We start from the raw sequence: 16,984 nt of genomic DNA, 5'->3' as shown, positions 1-16,984 counted from the left end.
TCCAGGTAACCTGAGGCTCAGAGATACTGAGACCTAGCTAAAGTGGATAAGTGGCAGCCAGCTGTGATGGCTCACACCTGTAATCCCAGCATCTTTGAGAGGACAAGGTGGGCAGACTGGTTGAGCTCAGGAGTTCGAGACCAGCCTGGGCAATACGGTGAGACCCCCATCTCTATAAGAAAAATCTTAGAAATTTAGCTGAGCATGTTGGCATGCACCTATAGTCCCAGCTACTCAGGAGACTGAAGTGAGAGAATTGCTTGAGGCTGGGAGGTTGAAACTGCAGTGAGCTGTGACTGCACTACTGCACTCCAGCCAGGGTGACAGAATGAGACTCCATCTCAAAAAAAAAAAAAAAAAAAAAAAGCCATTTTTAAGCCCCAGTATGTTTGGCAGCAAACCCCATATTCTGGGCCAGGGCCATGGCCCTGGGTCTGTCAAGGAGGGTAAAGTAGCCTGAGGCCATCAGCTGAATTAATAAGCACTGGCTCCTGCCAGCTGAGGGGAACTGGTGCCACAGGAAAAGGATGTGACGAAGACCAGGAGGGAAAGTGAAACCCTTCCGTCCTGGCTTCAGTGAGGAACAAGCATGCCTATGCCAGACGAACCCTTCCTTCCTCTTGGGTGACTATGGAGGGCCCAGGCCCACTGCTTCCTTCCTGCTTGGTTATTTCAGGAAAGAGGTAGGTGGAGAAGAGGAAGGGGCTACTAGCAGCCAGGAAAAGTGCCAGGGACACCAGAACTGTACCTTGTCCTGTCCTTCTCACATCCCTGCATTGGCAGGCTGTGAGTCACCTGCAGAGTCACCTTCTGCTCCTGGCCTCAGTTTCCCTGAGGGAGAGGCTGATAAATGCGTGAATAGACAAACATGGCCTTGCTAGAAGATCGCTGGGAGATGGTAGGAAGGGGGTAGGGCAAATGGAGAGGCCTTATCACTCTCTTGGCAGGGAGTTGCAGGCGGAGACTCGGAAGAAGTGAGGTTTGTGGTTGGAATCCACTTCCTCTGGTTTTCCCAGGGGAGCTGTTGGCTCCTGAGATGTGAGAAGAACATGGCCTTTCTCCTCTACCCCACGGAAACATAGGCCTGGAGGTGGGCAACTTGGAGAAGCAGCTCAGTGGAGGCAGGGGCAAAGAGAGGAGTGGCGAGACTGTGTTGGGGTCAACACCTCAGTCCAGCCGGCCCAGCTATGGGTGGGTGCCACAGCAAGCCTTTTGGCTTCTGAGCCTCAGTTTCTCCTGCCTTGACCTCCCTAGCAGTAGTGGTGAGATCAGGGGGTGTCATAGAGGGCTCAAGCCATCTGGGCTATAGGGAATATTTGGTGGTATCCTCACAACAAACTTCATGTTTATCTTCCTCCAACTCTGACCCGTTCAGTTCAGCTGCCAGCCTCTCCTCCTCCACCTCCTCCCCCACCATTAGTTCTAAGAAGCTGTGCCTGACAGATGCACTTGCATTTCTCAGAAAAGGAAGCGGTTGTGCCGGGAGGAGATAACACCTCCGCTGGGGAATCGAGAAAGCTATCAGGCCTAGCAGTGCGAGTGTGGGCTCTCCATCTCTCTGGCTCAGAACCAGGGTGATGGGCTTGGGGGCAAAGACAGAGAATTCAGAAAAGCATTTATTCGGGGCAGAGATGCTCATTTGGGGGCTCATAACCTCCTTCCCTGGAACTGATGGTGATAAAACAGCTGATGTTTACTAAGTACCAGGCATGGTGCTAAGTGCTTTGTGTGTAAGAATTTGCTTAATCCTCACAATGATCCCACTGAGTACATGCTGTTATTACTCTCCAGCTTACAGATAAGGAAACAGAGGCAGAGAGGACAAATCACCCTCCCAAGGTCATAGAGGCCACAAGTGGTAGAGTTGGGATTTGAATACAGGCAGTCTGTCTCCAGAGTCCAAACATTTAACCATTCCTGGGTGGCTGCTATGTGCTCATATGGGCTCATCCCCTGGGATTCCGATGCCTCCTCTCATTTCAACCCTGGTGACTCCCATTCTTTCGTAAATAGATGGCCACAGCCCTCCATTCTTCTCCCAGTGTCCAGGGTGAGAAAGACCAATACCCTTGGAACAGAGTCGGAGACTCCAGGGACCTTACAGAATGCCCATCCAACCTTCTATGTAATACTCAAGCTCACCACGAACACCCCCATTTCACAGACAGCGTTCAGAAGGGTGGAGTGCTGAAGTCCCACAGTGGGTCTGTTTCATCTTGATGGTCCACACCCATGGGAGTTGGTAGTCATCTCTAGGGCATTCTCTCCTTATGCACTTATGGAGAGCTCCCTCCTTCCTGGGTGGGACATTTCATCTTTGGACAGCTCCGTTGGAAAACTCTTCCCTGTCAGGGAGCTGATGCTCGTCTCCCTCTGTCTCCCTTGACTGGCTGGTCTTAGTTCTGCTCTCTCTCCTCTGCTGCTCTCCTGCTCTCCTCCAAGTTTCAGTTGCCTCATTTGTGAAATGGAGGTGCTATCTGGATGAAGGCAATTAATTTCTACTTCTCTACCAAGTTGGGCTGCCAGAGCACAGAGCAGGCAGAGAACCAATAAGTCTTGCAAACTAGATTAAGATATTTTGCTTTTGACCTCATCTGTAAAATGGGGATAAAAAAAATCCTTATTTAATTTTTTTTTTTTTTTTTGAGACAGAGTCTCACTCTGTCTCCCAGGCTGGAGTGCAGTGGCATAATCTTGGCTCACTGCAACCTCTGCCTCCCATGTCCAAGTGATTCTTCTGCCTCAGCCTCCCAAGTAGTTGGGACTACAGGCATGCGCCACCATGCCTGGCTAATTTTTTTGTAGTTTTAGTAGAGACTGGATTTCACCATGTTGGTCAGGCTGGTCTCAAACTCCTGACCTCAAATGATCCACCCACCTCGGCCCCCCAAAGTGCTGAGATTACAGGCGTGAGCCACTGCACCTGGCCCAAAATGTCCTTATTTCAAAAGAATACCATGAGGATTCAAATTAATACATGTAAAGGTCTTAGAACTGTGCATGGCACATAGTTAACTTTGAGTAAATGTCTGGTTTATTGTTCTTACTAGTAGACCATGGCTCAGCTTGTGTCTCGGAGCCTTCTCTATGGCCTACAAGGGCCTGCAGGGTTTTCTCAGCTTCACCTAGGGCCAGGCTGCTTCATTCCTCACATGCCATGTTCTGTTCAGACTCAGGACCTTTGCCCACACTGGTGCTTCTGCCAAGCTCTGTCCCACTTATCTCTGAGGTCTTAATCCACAGGTCACTTTCTCAAGGAGCCTAGCTGCTCACTTCCTCCCCCATCTGACCATGGGCTCTGTCCCCTAGGCCTTGCCCAGTGCTAGGTCCAGAGAAGGTGCTGAACAGTATGGCTGAGTGGTGGACAGAGAGGAGGGAAGAGAAGAAAGGCCAGTTCCCACTCTCTTCATCCCTTTCCTCACTGCCTGGCAAAACTAGAAAGAGGCCCCAATATAGCAGGTGATTATGCAGGGTGTCCAGTATTTTCCAGACACTTTCTCTCAGGATAAGGAAGGGGGACAGGAAGCTCTAGAAAAGGCATCTTTTGCACTGTGCTGAGGCAACAGGCAGGAATGGGGTAGCACAAACTCCAAAGACTAGGACTTCTTTCTGAGGTCTTTGACCCCAAGTGCTCCATAGTCCAAAGCAGCTTCTCCTTCCTCCTCTCCGCCCAAAGCTATGGCGACTCCCTTGTCTGGTGCAGATCAGTGCTGGATGCTGTGGGGAACAGAGTACTGGGCTGACAGTCAGTGGAAGTGGGTTTTGTTTCCCATTTCCATCGCTGATTTGCAGGTGAGTCCTTTCCCCTGTCTGAGACTCTGGGAAAGTCTGGGCCTTTCCCCAACTGTCAAATGAAGTGGGAATCATCTCAAAGGGCTCCGTCTAGGGCTGCAGCATAAGGAGAATGAAAGTAACTCATGCAGACAAATGAGTGACTACCAGGGTTCTCTCTCTCAGGGGTATCCAAAAGATTCAGTAATTAGTGTGTAAATTGAGAAGCAAGTAGGAGAACTTGTTGCCACAAAGGAGTCTGATCCTTCTCCACCTCAAAGCCCGCTGGGCATTGCTCTGAACCTGCAGGATTCCAGGGGAAGAGAGCAATAGGCACATCTATGACCAGGCAGACTCCTGGGCAAGGCTAGATCTTTCCACGCTCTAGCTCCTGTGGCCTTGACCTCTTCACCCCAGCACTGCCTCCAACTAGTCCAGACAAGTCCCGAGTATTTTCAGCCACCTTTATCTGATCGGAAATGTTTGGAATTCCACAGCAGAAGGCAACAGCTCTGGAGGATTTGGGGAAGGGAGCAAATCCCTGCAACACCCTTCCCTCCCCACTGTACAGATGAATGCTCACACCCCATGTAACCAAAAACTCAGGGCTGAAGGCACCCACGGGGTTGCATATCCTTCTATTCTGTAATGTGATGGAACTGGGAAACAAAACCCACATCCACTGACTGTCAGCCTCGTACTCTTCTCCACAGCATCCAACATTGATCTGCACCAGACAAGGGAGTGGGTTCCTTCTTGTTTTCTACCCTATTCATTTCTGCCCCAGTCCATTACCCCTTTAAGGTGCAGAACAGTAAGATGCCTGAGATGGTGAGAAGAGGGCTAGGGTACTTTGCCTGATGTCGAGGGAGGGGGCACCCAGAGGTGTGCTGTTCACAGTCAATACCCAGAGCACCACCACCAGGAGGCCCGGAAGCAACTCACTGTCCCACTTGATGTGGCTTGTGGACCACCAGAAATTTCAGAGCATCACAGAGATGTGTGGTTCGACCCTGAGCAGGTAAGAAACTGAGGCCCAGAGGAAGTGAAGGGACGGACACCTCCAAGGCTTCATACAGGGAAAGAGCAGAGCCTGGCCTCAGGCCTCCTTACCCTGGAGTGAGACAGTGTGGCTTCCAACCCTAGATCTATGACTACCCGGCTGCAGGACCTGGAGCAAGACACTTTCCCCCTCCAAGCCTGGTGTTCCAGCTGCAAAACGAAAACAGCTGTACCTACTTCACAGACCTAGCAGCAGAGTTAAATGGTCCATGGTAAGTGTTCTGTAAATGTTAGCTGCTGCGGCTGCTGTTATTATTATTATTGTTATTATTTGAGACGAAGTCTCACTCTGTCTCTGTCGCCCAGGCTGGAGTGCAGTGGTGTGATCTCTGCTCACTGCAACCTCTGCCTCCTGGGTTCAAGCGATTCTTGTGCCTCAGCCTCCCGAGTAGCTGGGATTATAGGCATGTGCCACCACACTAATTTTTGTATTTTTGTAGGCTAATTTTTGTATTTTTAGTGGAGACGGGGTTTTGCTATGTTGGCCAGGCTGGTCTCGTACTCCTGGCCTCAAGTGATCCACCTACCTCAGCCTCCCAAAGTGCTGGGATTACAGGCATTAGCCACTGCACCCAGCCTGTTTTTTTATAGCTAAAAAATGAATGGCTCCATTTGTGCTTCTCATAGTGTCTCTCTTATTTGTAGCTATAAACAAACAAAAAGTAACAGCTAGTATTTGCTGAACTAATATTTACTGTTTGAATTCTCAAAATCTTGCAAGTAGGTGCTGTTCCCATTTTACCAATGAGGAAACTAAAATTCAGAGAGGTGATGAGACTTTGCTTGAGGTCCCTGGTTACTAGTGAGGGCATTCAACTTCACAGCATGTTAAATTTACCAGTGCAACAGGATACATGAAGAGATTTTACTAAGACCTTCTTTCCTTCACCCAATATTTACTACCTACCCAATATTTACTGACAAAAAATATTGTTCACCTACCCAATATTTACTGACAATCTGCTATTCTTAGGCCTTGGAAGTCAGAGATGACTTTAAGTACATGGAAGTAGCATTCCCCCCTGGTTTCCTGGGTGCCTCGAGGGGTGAGAAAGGGAAGAGTGTGCTGAGGCTACTCAGTGGTGAACCCACTTTCCCCTAAGCCAGCTCTGCAAGGACAGTACTTGCAGAGAGAGTTCCTCCCTCTGTCTGATCTTTATCTTGGAAACAAAGTGATGCCAGGTAGCTTTGGTGAAGCTATTAGATGAGTTTTCTAAGACGGGACATGACCTATTTGTAAGACAGGCTGACCTGCCGGGCGCGGTGGCTCACGCCTGTAATCCCAGCACTTTGGGAGGCCGAGGCGGGTGGATCATGAGGTCAGGAGATCGAGACCATCCTGGCTAACACAGTGAAACCCCGTCTCTATTAAAAATACAAAAAATTAGCCGGGCGAGGTGGCGGACGCCTGTAGTCCCAGCTACTCCAGAGGCTGAGGCAGGAGAATGGCGTGAACCCCGGGGGGCAGAGCCTGCAGTGAGCCGAGATCGTGCCACTGCACTCCAGCCTGGGCGACAGCGAGACTCTGTCTCAAAAAAAAAAAAAAAAAAAAAAAAAAAAAAAAAAAAAGACAGGCTGACCTATGGAGTTGTAGGAAGGCCCAGACAAGCTGCCCTGCCTAGCTTTGGACACTAAGTCATTCAACAAATCTTCATTAAGTGCCCACTAAGAGTCAGGCACTGTGCTAAGCGCTGGGGATAAATCAGTGACTAAATAGAATGAAAATTCCTACCTGTATGAGTTTATAATCAAATGGGAAGAGACAGGCAATAAACATGTCAGATGGTGATGCATTAAGAAAGAATAAATGTGAGAAAGGGGGTACAGAGAAACATGGAAGAAGGTAAGATTAGAATCCATGGTCAGGGACAACTTCTTGAGGAGGTGAATTTGATCAGAGACCTGAATGAAGTGAGGGAACAGGCACTGCCAAGGTCTGAGAAAACGCTGTGGGAACAAGTGCAAAGGCCCAGAGGCAGGAACATGCTTGAGGTGCTCCAGGAACAGGAAAAATGCCAGTGTGGCTGAAGTCCAGTGAATGTGAGGAGACTGGTGGTGATGAGATGTGGAGGTAGCCAAGGGCCCAATTGTGTAGGGCCTGGTAGGCCATTTAAAGACTTGGGCTTGTCCTGGGAAAGCACTGCAGGGTTTTGAGCAGGGGAAGGACACGACCTGACCTTGGTGTTAAATAGCATCCCTCTGGCTGCTGGGTGGAGATCTCCAGGCCTCTGGTGAGATAATCAGGAAAATATGATGGTGGCTTAGCCACAATGGTGCCAGGGGAGTTGGTGAGAAGCAGTCAGTTTCAGAATTTATTTTTTAAAGTAAGGCTGGGCCAGGTGCAGTGGCTCATGTCTACAATCCCAGCACTTGGGAGGCCGAGGTGAGAGGACTGTGTGAGTCCAAAAGTTTCAGACCAGTCTGGGCAACATGAGAAAACCCTATTTTTACAAAAAAATGACACAAAGTAGCTGGGCGTGATGGCATGTTCCAGCTATTCTGGAGGCTGAGGTGGGAGGACTGCTGGAGCCCAGGAGGCTGAGGCTGCAGTGAGCCATGACTGTGCCACTGCACTTCAGCCTGGAAGACACAGCAAGACCCTGTTCTCAATCAATCAATCAATCAATCAATAAAAGTAGAGCTGAAAGGATTTGCTGATGAATTAGATGTGGACTGTGGGAACTGCCTGCCCCCTTGGCCCTCTGTTTCGCATCTATAAAAGGTGAGAGAAGAGGCCCTTGGGGATTTCTTTCCAGCTTGATAACCATGAGGACCTATATGAAGAAAGAGATAAAGCAACTATTTCTGCTGCTCTCATGGAAGCAAAATCATTTGCTCACCAGGCCTCAAAGTGTGGATGGCAATAAGATGAGGAAGGCAGAGATGGACAGAGACAGTGCAGCAAAGGGAGGGCAGGGCTCTGCCTAGGCTGTGGCTATTCCACTTTCAGCACACACATCACCGCCAGGCATATGCCAGGCCACAGAGTAGACAGGCTCCAGTGGGAGCGGGGGTTGGTGTAGCTTGCTTTACATTAGGAGGGAAGAAGCATCAGAGCTGTCATTGTCCAGGGCCTACTAGGCAGAAGGTGCTCAGTGACTGACTGAGTTAATGAATGAATAAATAAATAAGGTAATGCCAGAAGGCCAGTATATGTGCAAGAACTTCTCAAGTCCTTCCAAATTAACAGGAGGTAGGCCTGGCCCAAAGGATTACTCTCCTGTCACTTTATCTGCTTATTCTAGGCTGAGCTTCAAGTTCTTGTTCTCTGTGAATGGGAGACTATGTGGTCTGAATCACTGAAGCAGGATTTTAGAGCTGGAAGGAAGCACAGACACATTTGGTCCACTCTATCCACAATTTCAGCCATCACTGTTTTGACCTTATATGTGATTCTGTTATTATTTACTTAACATTTTTCTTTTCAAGACAGGGTCTCACTCTGTTGCCCAGGCTGGAGTGCAATCGTGTGATCAAGGCTCACTGAGGTTTCAACCTCCCAGGCTCAAGCAATCCTCCTGCCTCAGCCTCCCAACTAGGTGGGACTACAGGTGTGCATCACCATGCCTGGCTAATTTTTTTTTCTTTTTCTTTTTTTGTAGAGATAAGGTCTCACTATGTTGCCCAGTCTGGTCCTGAACTACTGAGCTCAAGCTATCCTCTCGCCTTGGCCTCCCAAAGTGCTGGGATTATAGCCGTGAGCCACTGTGCCTGGCTTACTTAACATTATTCTATCAATTTACTTACTTTTTATAAATTTAAATAAATGTACTGAAAATCCTTAATTTCTTCCTCAAACCTGTTCTTTCTGCATCTTTCTCATCCTTAAATCCCCTCTAGGACTCATCTGTCAATATATCCTGATGAATCTGTATTCCAAATTTATCTAGAATCCCACCACTTCCCACCACCTCCACTGCTATTATTTGGTCCAAGCCAGTATCATTTCTTGCCTGTATTGTCCTAACAGCCTCCTTACTGGTCTCCCAGCTTCTTATCGACTCCAAGGTTCTTTCACCACATGGCAGCCAGAGGGGTCAGCAAAGTCAGTTTCCTGTCTGCTCAAAACCCTCCACTGCCTTCCCATCTCACCCAGAGGAAGAACCAAAATGTCTCACCACTGCTCACACAAACTTTCCTTTCCAATCACTTCTCTGCTTACTCTGTTCTAGCCACACTCATCTCCCGTGCTCTTCCTCAAACATGCCAGGCACATCATTCCCACCCTTTGGCCTCTGTACTTGTTCCTTATGTCTGGAATGTTTTTTCCATAGACTGTTACATGGTTTCCTCCCTCAGACAGATCATGCAGATCTCTGCTCATATGCCTCCTCCTCAGAGGCCTTTCTTAATTATCCTTTATTAAAAAGGCAAACATACCAAAAGCTGCCTACCACCGGCCGCCTAATCACTCTCTATCCTCTTAGAATGTAAACTTCATGATGGCCGGGCGCAGTGGCTCACGCCTGTAATCCCAGCACTTTGGGAGACCGAGGCAGGTGGATCACCTGAGATCAGGAGTTCGAGACCAGCCTGGCCAACATAGTGAAACCCCATCTCTACTAAAAATACAAAAATTAGCTGGGCGTGGTGGCAGGCACCTGTAATCCCAGCTACTCAGGAGGCTGAGGCAAAATAATCGCTTGAACCCGGGAGTCAGAGGTTGCAGTGAGCCGAGGCTGCACCACTGCACTCCAGCCTGGGCAACAAGAGTGAAACTCCATCTCAAAAAAAAAAAAAAAAAAAAAGAATGTGAACTTCATGAAGGCAGGTATCCCCAGTAGCTAGAATAGTGGTTGGCAGATAGCAGACACTCAGTAAATATTTTCTAAATAAATAAATGCAATGAAAAGGCAACTTATTATTCTTCCTATAAACAGTATCATTTGCCCCAGATGGAAATCAACATAAAATACACTGACTATTAAAACAGAAAATGTCCATCTGCATATCACCTCTAAGTTACCTTGAAGATCTTGGTCTAACACCTTTACAGAGGAGATATTTGAGACCCAGGGCAGAGTCAGCCAGCTGACCGGAAGCCAGTCCAGAATGGCCCACAGGTACCCCCCAACATGCCTTGGAACCACAGCCCTGTCCCCCAGGGTGTGGACAAAGAGACTGAATCTCAGGAAAGGTATAGCTAGGTTGGACCAACAGAATCTATGTGAGGGGCCAGGAAAGCCCTCCCTAGCAAGGCATAGAGCTAGCAGTTCTGCTGAAGAGAACAAAGGCCAAAAACGCATGAGTGTGCCAGGCTGTGAGAGCCTCATGGGGCTGCGTTGTGGGCGACAGGCACGTACAAACCTGTAAGTGAGGTCCACAGAGACCAGACAGCTGAGAGCAGAAATGAAAACAGGATAGGTCCCAAAGGGTGGCAGCTTCAATCCTGTAAACACCAGACAGGCGTGGGGTTCAAGTGTAGGTCTGGGGACCCAGCTGAGCCTGGGGGAAGGATGGGACCTCCCCAGTCTCCTCCATCAGTGATGATTACTCTAAGCTGAGCTGGGCAGAAGCACCGCCAATCCAGCTATAGTCACGCCAGACATCAGACATTAAGGAGGAAAGAGTCAGAGCCACCCTTCTCATCTCCACATTCTGGATGGTCTGTCTCCTCCCAAACTCACTCCAGTCCCAGCCAGCTCCACCCATATGAGCCCTTGGGGATCCAAACCCTATTAAGGGACCATCCATTTCCCATCTTTGTGGGGCTTAGTGAACACAGCTACAGGTGCAGGGGGTGAAGCTAGAGATGTTGTAACTGCCAGGCCAGCAATGCCTGACCTACATCTCCACGGTTGGCTGCATGCAAAGAAAAATACCAGGGATTTCCGTTGGTGTTCACCACATGCAGCTGCCAAGGGAAGGCTGGGCCTTCTGAAGGCCTATTGTGAATAGGGCAAGACAAGCGATAAGCTAGCTGGGATAGGTGAGAAGGCTGGCCTCTAAATTTACTGGCTCTGGGGACCTCCCTAGATTTGACAGACTCTATATAATTTTTACCTGCTTTCTACCAAGGTCCTCCATTAAAGCTTTGTTTTTCTTCTTCTAGTATATTTTTATTAAGAATTGAGAAAGAGAGCCAAGTGTGGTGGCTCACGCCTGTAATCCCAGCACTTTGGGAGGCCGAGGTGGGTGGATCACGAGGTCAGGAGATCGAGACCATCCTGGCTAACACGGTGAAACCCCGTCTCTATTAAAAATACAAAAAATTAGCCAGGCGTGGTGGCGGGTGCCCGTTGTCCCAGCTACTCGGGAGGCTGAGGCAGGAGAATGGTGTGAACCCAGGAGGCGGAGCTTGCAGTGAGCCGAGATCGTGCCACTGCACTCCAGCCTGGGTGACAGAGCAAGACTCCATCTCAAAAAAAAAAAAAAAAAGAATTGAGAGAGAGAAAAAGAAGATTCTATTTGGAAAAAAGTTCCCCAAACTAAACAGTTGTTCTTATTGTAAACCACTGACATTTGCAGTGAGGCTCTAGTTCCCCACAGAAAAAAGGCAATTTGAAAGTTCCACATGGTCAGGTTCAAGAAACGTGAGCTTACTCCTGGTTGTGTGGTGGCTCTATTTGGCTATGGTCCTGTCAATTAAGCACCACAGGCCTCACTTTTCTCATCTGACAAGTGTGGAGTATGGATCAGATGATCTCTAAGGCTTTCTCTCCAGCTTGAAAGCACTAAGATCCTATCCCTGGGCCTTTTTTTTCCCCCAAGGGAGCAGTGGAGTGTAAGCTTTCTTGGCAGACAAAAGACTGAGTTCTAATCTCAGCAATGCCATTTATTAACTTACTGTGTAACAATGGCAACTCACTTCCCCTCTGGGGGCACCTCATTTTCTTCATATATAAACCAAAGACCCAAAAGTGCAGTAAAACAGGCACTCTAGGAGGCCTTTGGCATTATTATTATGCCTCCCTTACATTGTTCACCCATTAGCATACCCTGGCCTCCCAAAGAACCTGTTCTTTACTTGACATTGCTCTGACTTGCAAACCCCTGTCCTTGAAAATTAACAGGTTCCAAGAGCTATGCCATAGGAGCCAGAACAGCCTCTGGGTCCCCAACCCCCTTTTGATGTCAATAAAAAGATCACTGCTATTTATTCAATGTTTTGTATATGCCAGGCCCTCATGTGTGTTTAAAACTCTTATTTTATGAAGACATGGATGGTCACAAAGGTGAATTCACTTGCTGAAGATCCAACAGACACAAAATGGAGGTGGTTCAAACCCAGGTGTGTCTGACTGCAGAGCCTGTGTTCTTCCCGGTAGAGATGTGGATGCAGCACAATGGTAGAAAGGACTTGAGACTTAGTCAGAAGACCTCAGTTCACCCAAGGTAAGAGGAAGACCCTATTTACCTCCTCCTAGAATCGTCAGAGGCTCAATGAGATAATGTGTGAACACAAGGAAGCACTAGACAAACTTTAGTTAATGATCCTAAGCTATTATTTCATGACTCCAGCCTGGGTTTCACCACATTTGCAAGGAGAGTGGAAGTAGCAAGCTGTCATATCTTAGAGATGTTATAGCCCCACTTCTCTGTTTTGTGTCCTACTCAGGCTTTCTTTTGTTCACATCTGGTCCATCCTTCTAGATTCCTGTTACTTGGAACCTCCAGGCCACCCAGCACAATACCCACAGTGTTCTCCCTGAAAGGCCACGGAGCAGAGGGAGTAAGGGGTAAATGGAAACCACCAGTCTTCTCCTCTAAAACAGTGTGAAGTAGATAATCCAGACTTACCTTCCAGAAAGGGCCTCAAGCAATAAGGAAAAGTAAAAAAAGGCAGAGAAAGCCAAAGAAAGTCCATGGAGACCACAGTTGAGTGAGGGCTTTTGAGTCCAATATATTGGGCGTGTATTCTGTCTTTATTAGCATTCAACCTTAGGACTATAATTTAACTTACTTTACACTCAGTTTTCTAATCTGGACAATGAGGACAATAACATGTTTCCCAAGAAGGATTATTGTGAAGATTAAAAATACTACACTGGCCGAGTGTGGTGGCTCACACCTGTAATCCCAGAACTTTGGGAGGTCCAGGAAGGAGGATCATTTGAAGCCAGGAGTTTGAGACCAACCTGGTCAAGACAACAAGACCTCCATCTCTACAAAAACAAAACAAAACAAAATAAAACAAACTACAGTGTACCTTACAGCATCTTGCACATGGCAGGCACTCAATAAATAGCAGCAACTATACTGTCACTAGTAAATTAAGCACAGATGGGTCATCCCTAAAGGACCCTCTGATGGCCAATAGATGCACACTAAGAACCAGTGACTTTAGGCTCTCTATAGCAAGTGAAGCTCTGAATGGAGAAAATTCTCGGTCGGGCGCGGTGGCTCACACCTGTAATCCCAGCACTTTGGGAGGCCAAGGCAGGAGGATAATGAGGTCAGGAGATCGAGACCATCCTGGCAAACACGGTGAAACCCCTTCTCTACTAAAAATACAAAAAAAATTAGCCGGGTGTGGTGGCATGCGCCTGTAATCCCAGCTACTCGGGAGGCTGAGGCAGGAGAATCGCTTGAACCCGGGAGTCGGAGGTTGCAGTGAGCCAAGATTGCCACTGCACTCCCCCAGCTTGGTGACAGAAAGAGACTCAGTCTCAAAAAAAAAAAAAAAAAAAAAAAAAGAAAATTCTCAAACTCTTTCCCTGGGAGGGAGGCAGGCAGCTCAGTGTAGACCAGAGGCCTCCGATCAGACATATGTGGGTTCCTCATAGCTTCCAGGCTGGGTGTTTTGTGGCCAGTTACCCTCTCTGAGCCTGATTCATTATCTGTATTAGACAATAAGACCATTATGTTCTTCCTCCTGAGAGGCAGGTAAGGGTGTACTGTAAAAGCACAAGCGTCAGAGGATTGAAACCTGGGCTTAATCTTAGCTCTGCCACTTAATAGCTGGACCATGACCATGGCACCCTATTTAACTCTTCTGAGCTTCACTTTTCTCATCTAAAAGCCTTCCTCTTTGAGTGGTTATGAGGATTATCAGATAATGTGCCGGTGCCTGGCAAATAGTAACAATTTCACTTGATACATGAAAGTGTTTATCTTATATCCAGGGCCAGGTACGGGAAGGCACTCAAGAAATGTGCTGATGGCCGGCGCAGTGGCTCACACCTATAAATCCCAGCAATTTGATAGGCTGAGGTGGGTGGATCACCTGAGGTCTGGAGTTTGAGACCAGCCTGGCGAACACAGCAAAACCCTGTCTCTACTAAAAATACAAAAATTAGCCCAGCAAGGTGGTGGGCACCTGTAGTTCCAGCTACTTGGGAGGCTGAGGCAGAAGAATTGCTTAAACCCAGGAGGTGGAGGTTGCAGTGAGCCAAGATCGTGCCACTGCATTCCAGCCTGGCTGACAGAGCAAGAATCTGTCTCCAAAAAAAAAAAAAAAAAAAAAAAAAAAGAGAAAGAAAAGAAAAAAAAAGAAAAAGATGCTGAACCAAACTCTCCACTTGGGTGGAAGGGTGTTAAGAAAAAAGATACTCCGGTAAACTGGTACCCACTGCTATGGGCCCAGGCTAACTAACCCTATTAAAATCCCAAGTACACATACCCTTGGCCCCAGTAATTCTACTTTTAGGGATTCATCCGCCCCAGATATACTGTATTCATATATGGGCCAAATGACAAATATACAGGGCTATTCACTGAGTGTCACTATTATAACTGCAAAAGACTGGAAAAAAAATGTGTCTACCAATGGGAACTGGTTAAATAAAGTATAGAATAGTGCCCTGTGTAGAATACCATGCAGCATTAAAAAAACTTAGAAAGCTTTTATGTACTGTCACAGAAAGATCTTAAGAGATACAACTCTGATATTTGCATCCTATGACAACAAAATAACACCGATATTGTGTAATCAACCACACTAGGGTTGCTACCATCTCTGACCCTTTGTCTTTGGATGCTGTTAAGCTAAAAGCGGACCAGGATCCATGATGAGGTTCCTCTATCCTCTGGGTTAAGTCTGTCCAGGTAAAATAATAGGGAAAGAAGAATACCATTAAAATAAAAATTGGCTAGGCACAGTGGCTCATGCCTGTAATCTCAGTACTTTCGGAAGCAGAGGCAGGAGGACTGCTTGAGGCCAGGAGTTCAGGACTAGCCTGGGCAACATAGCAAGACCCTGTCTCTATAATTAAAGAAGAAAAGGAAAGGAAGAAAGGGGAAGGGAAGGGGAGGGAAGAGGGAAGGAATAAAGAAAGCTGGGTGCGGTGGCTCATGCCTGTAATCCTACTAACACTTTAGGAGGCTGAGGCGGGTTGATTGCTTGGGACCAGGAGTTCGAAACCAGCCTGGGAGACATAGTGAGATCCCGTCTCTACAAAAAAAATAAAAATAAAAAAAAATAAAGAAAGAAAATAAAAATTATCCTGTGGTGGTCCTGGAAGAAAAAGGGGAAGGTAGGAAACTTAATCCTAGAGGCAGTAGGAATAGGCTCTAGGAAAACGACTGGCAACAGCCTGAAAATCCCCTCCCCAGTCTTTCCTTACCACTCCCTCTCCTGTTTTCTTTAAAATCAGTCTCTTCCACGCCTGCTAAGACCACTTTATCAGGAACTCCTGAAAGTAGATGGAGACTAAATTGGCTCTGAAAGAATACAAATGGCTAATAAAAAGTTAAGAAAAGATGTTCTGGCCGGGCGCGGTGGCTCACGCTTGTAATCCCAGCACTTTGGGAGGCTGAGGCGGGCGGATCACGAGGTCAGGAGATCGAGACCATGGTGAAACCCCGTCTCTACTAAAAATACAAAAAATTAGCCGGGCGTGGTGGCGGGCGCCTGTAGTCCCAGCTACTCGGAGAGGCTGAGGCAGGAGAATGGCGTGAACCCGTGAGGCGGAGCTTGCAGTGAGCGGAGATCGCGCCACTGCACTCCAGCCTGGGCAACAGAGCGAGACTCTGTCTCAAAAAAAAAAAGAAAAGATGTTCTGCCAGGCGCAGTGGCTCACGCCCGTAATCCCAGCACTTTGGGAGGCTGAGGCGGGTGGATCACTTGAGGTTGGGAGTTTGAGACCACCCTGACCAACATGGAGAAACCCCATCTCTACTAAAAATACAAAAAATTAGCTGGGTGTGGTGGCACGTGCTTGTAATCCCAGCTGCTTGGGAGGCTGAAGCAGGAGAATTGCTTGAACCCAGGAGGTGGAGGTTATGGTAAGCCAGAGATCGGGCCATTGCACTCCAGCCTGGGCAACAAGAGTGAAACTCTGTCTCAAAAAAAAAAAGAAAAGATGTGCTACCTCACAAGTAACCCTGGAAATAGTCCTTGGATATTTTTAACTTTTTTTCCCCCCCGTGACAGGGTCTCACTCTCATCCAGGCTGGAGTGCAGTGGCATAATCATGACTCAGTGCAGCTTCAACCTCCCGGACTGAAGAGATTCTCCTATTTTAGCTTCCCAAGTAGCTAGGACTACAGGTGTGTATCACCGCGAACGACTAATTTTTTTTTTTTTTTTTTTTTTTTTGAGAGAGACAAGGTCTCACTGTGTTGTCCAGGCTGTCTCAAACTCCTGGGCTTAAGCAATCCTTCCACCTCGGCCTCCCAAACTGCTGGGATTACAGGTGTGAGTCACTGCACCTGGCCAATTTTAAACTTATTCTTATGAGAATATTTAATCATGTACAAAAGTAGACAGAATAAAACGAACCCATCATTCAACTTCAGCAAGTATCAACTTGGTGCCAATCTTAATTCATCTGTTCCCCAACCACTAACTCTCTCACTCTAGTAGTATTTTGAAGCAAATCCCACACACAGGTCAGTATGTATTTCTTTTTTTGTAGACAGAGTCTCACTCTGTTGCCCAGGCTGGAATGCAATGGCATGATCTCAGCTCACTGCAACCTCCGTCTCCTGGGTTCAAGCGATTCTCATGTCTCAGCCTCCCAAGAAGCTGGGATTACAGGCGTGTGCCATGATACCTGGCTGTTTTGATAAACTCTCTCCCACATGTTGGCTTTGAGAATCGATTGAAAAGTTAAAAAAGGAAAAAAAGCCCCAACTTTTTCCCAAAGAGGGTACCTTTGTTCATTATGAAATATTAATACAGTAGGCTGGGCACGGTGGCTCAGGCCTGTAATCCCAGCACTTTGGGAGGCCGAGGCAGGTGGATCACCTGAGGTCAGGCATTCAAGAC

General features: G+C 47.6%; 1 protein-coding gene and 1 long non-coding RNA gene across 17 annotated transcripts in view; both read right to left on the bottom strand.

Annotated features, from left to right (window-relative positions):
* Positions 1 to 16,984, bottom strand: part of BCL2L1 (BCL2 like 1) — a 62,013-nt gene that overhangs the window by 10,477 nt on the left and 34,552 nt on the right. The window lies entirely within an intron of this gene.
* LOC134735864 (uncharacterized) overlaps positions 5,039 to 16,984 on the bottom strand; it is a 30,659-nt gene continuing 18,713 nt past the window's right edge. Inside the window, exons 2-3 of the long non-coding RNA XR_010119427.1 lie at positions 6,414 to 15,407; positions 5,039 to 6,084 (exon numbers count right to left, since the gene is read on the bottom strand). This is a non-coding gene — a long non-coding RNA (uncharacterized lncRNA). The remainder of the gene's footprint in view (positions 6,085 to 6,413; positions 15,408 to 16,984) is intronic.

The sequence above is a fragment of the Symphalangus syndactylus genome, chromosome 24, assembly GCF_028878055.3.
Source record: "Symphalangus syndactylus isolate Jambi chromosome 24, NHGRI_mSymSyn1-v2.1_pri, whole genome shotgun sequence".
Classification (NCBI taxonomy): domain Eukaryota; kingdom Metazoa; phylum Chordata; class Mammalia; order Primates; family Hylobatidae; genus Symphalangus; species Symphalangus syndactylus.
This window is presented reverse-complemented; position numbering and strand designations above follow the sequence as displayed.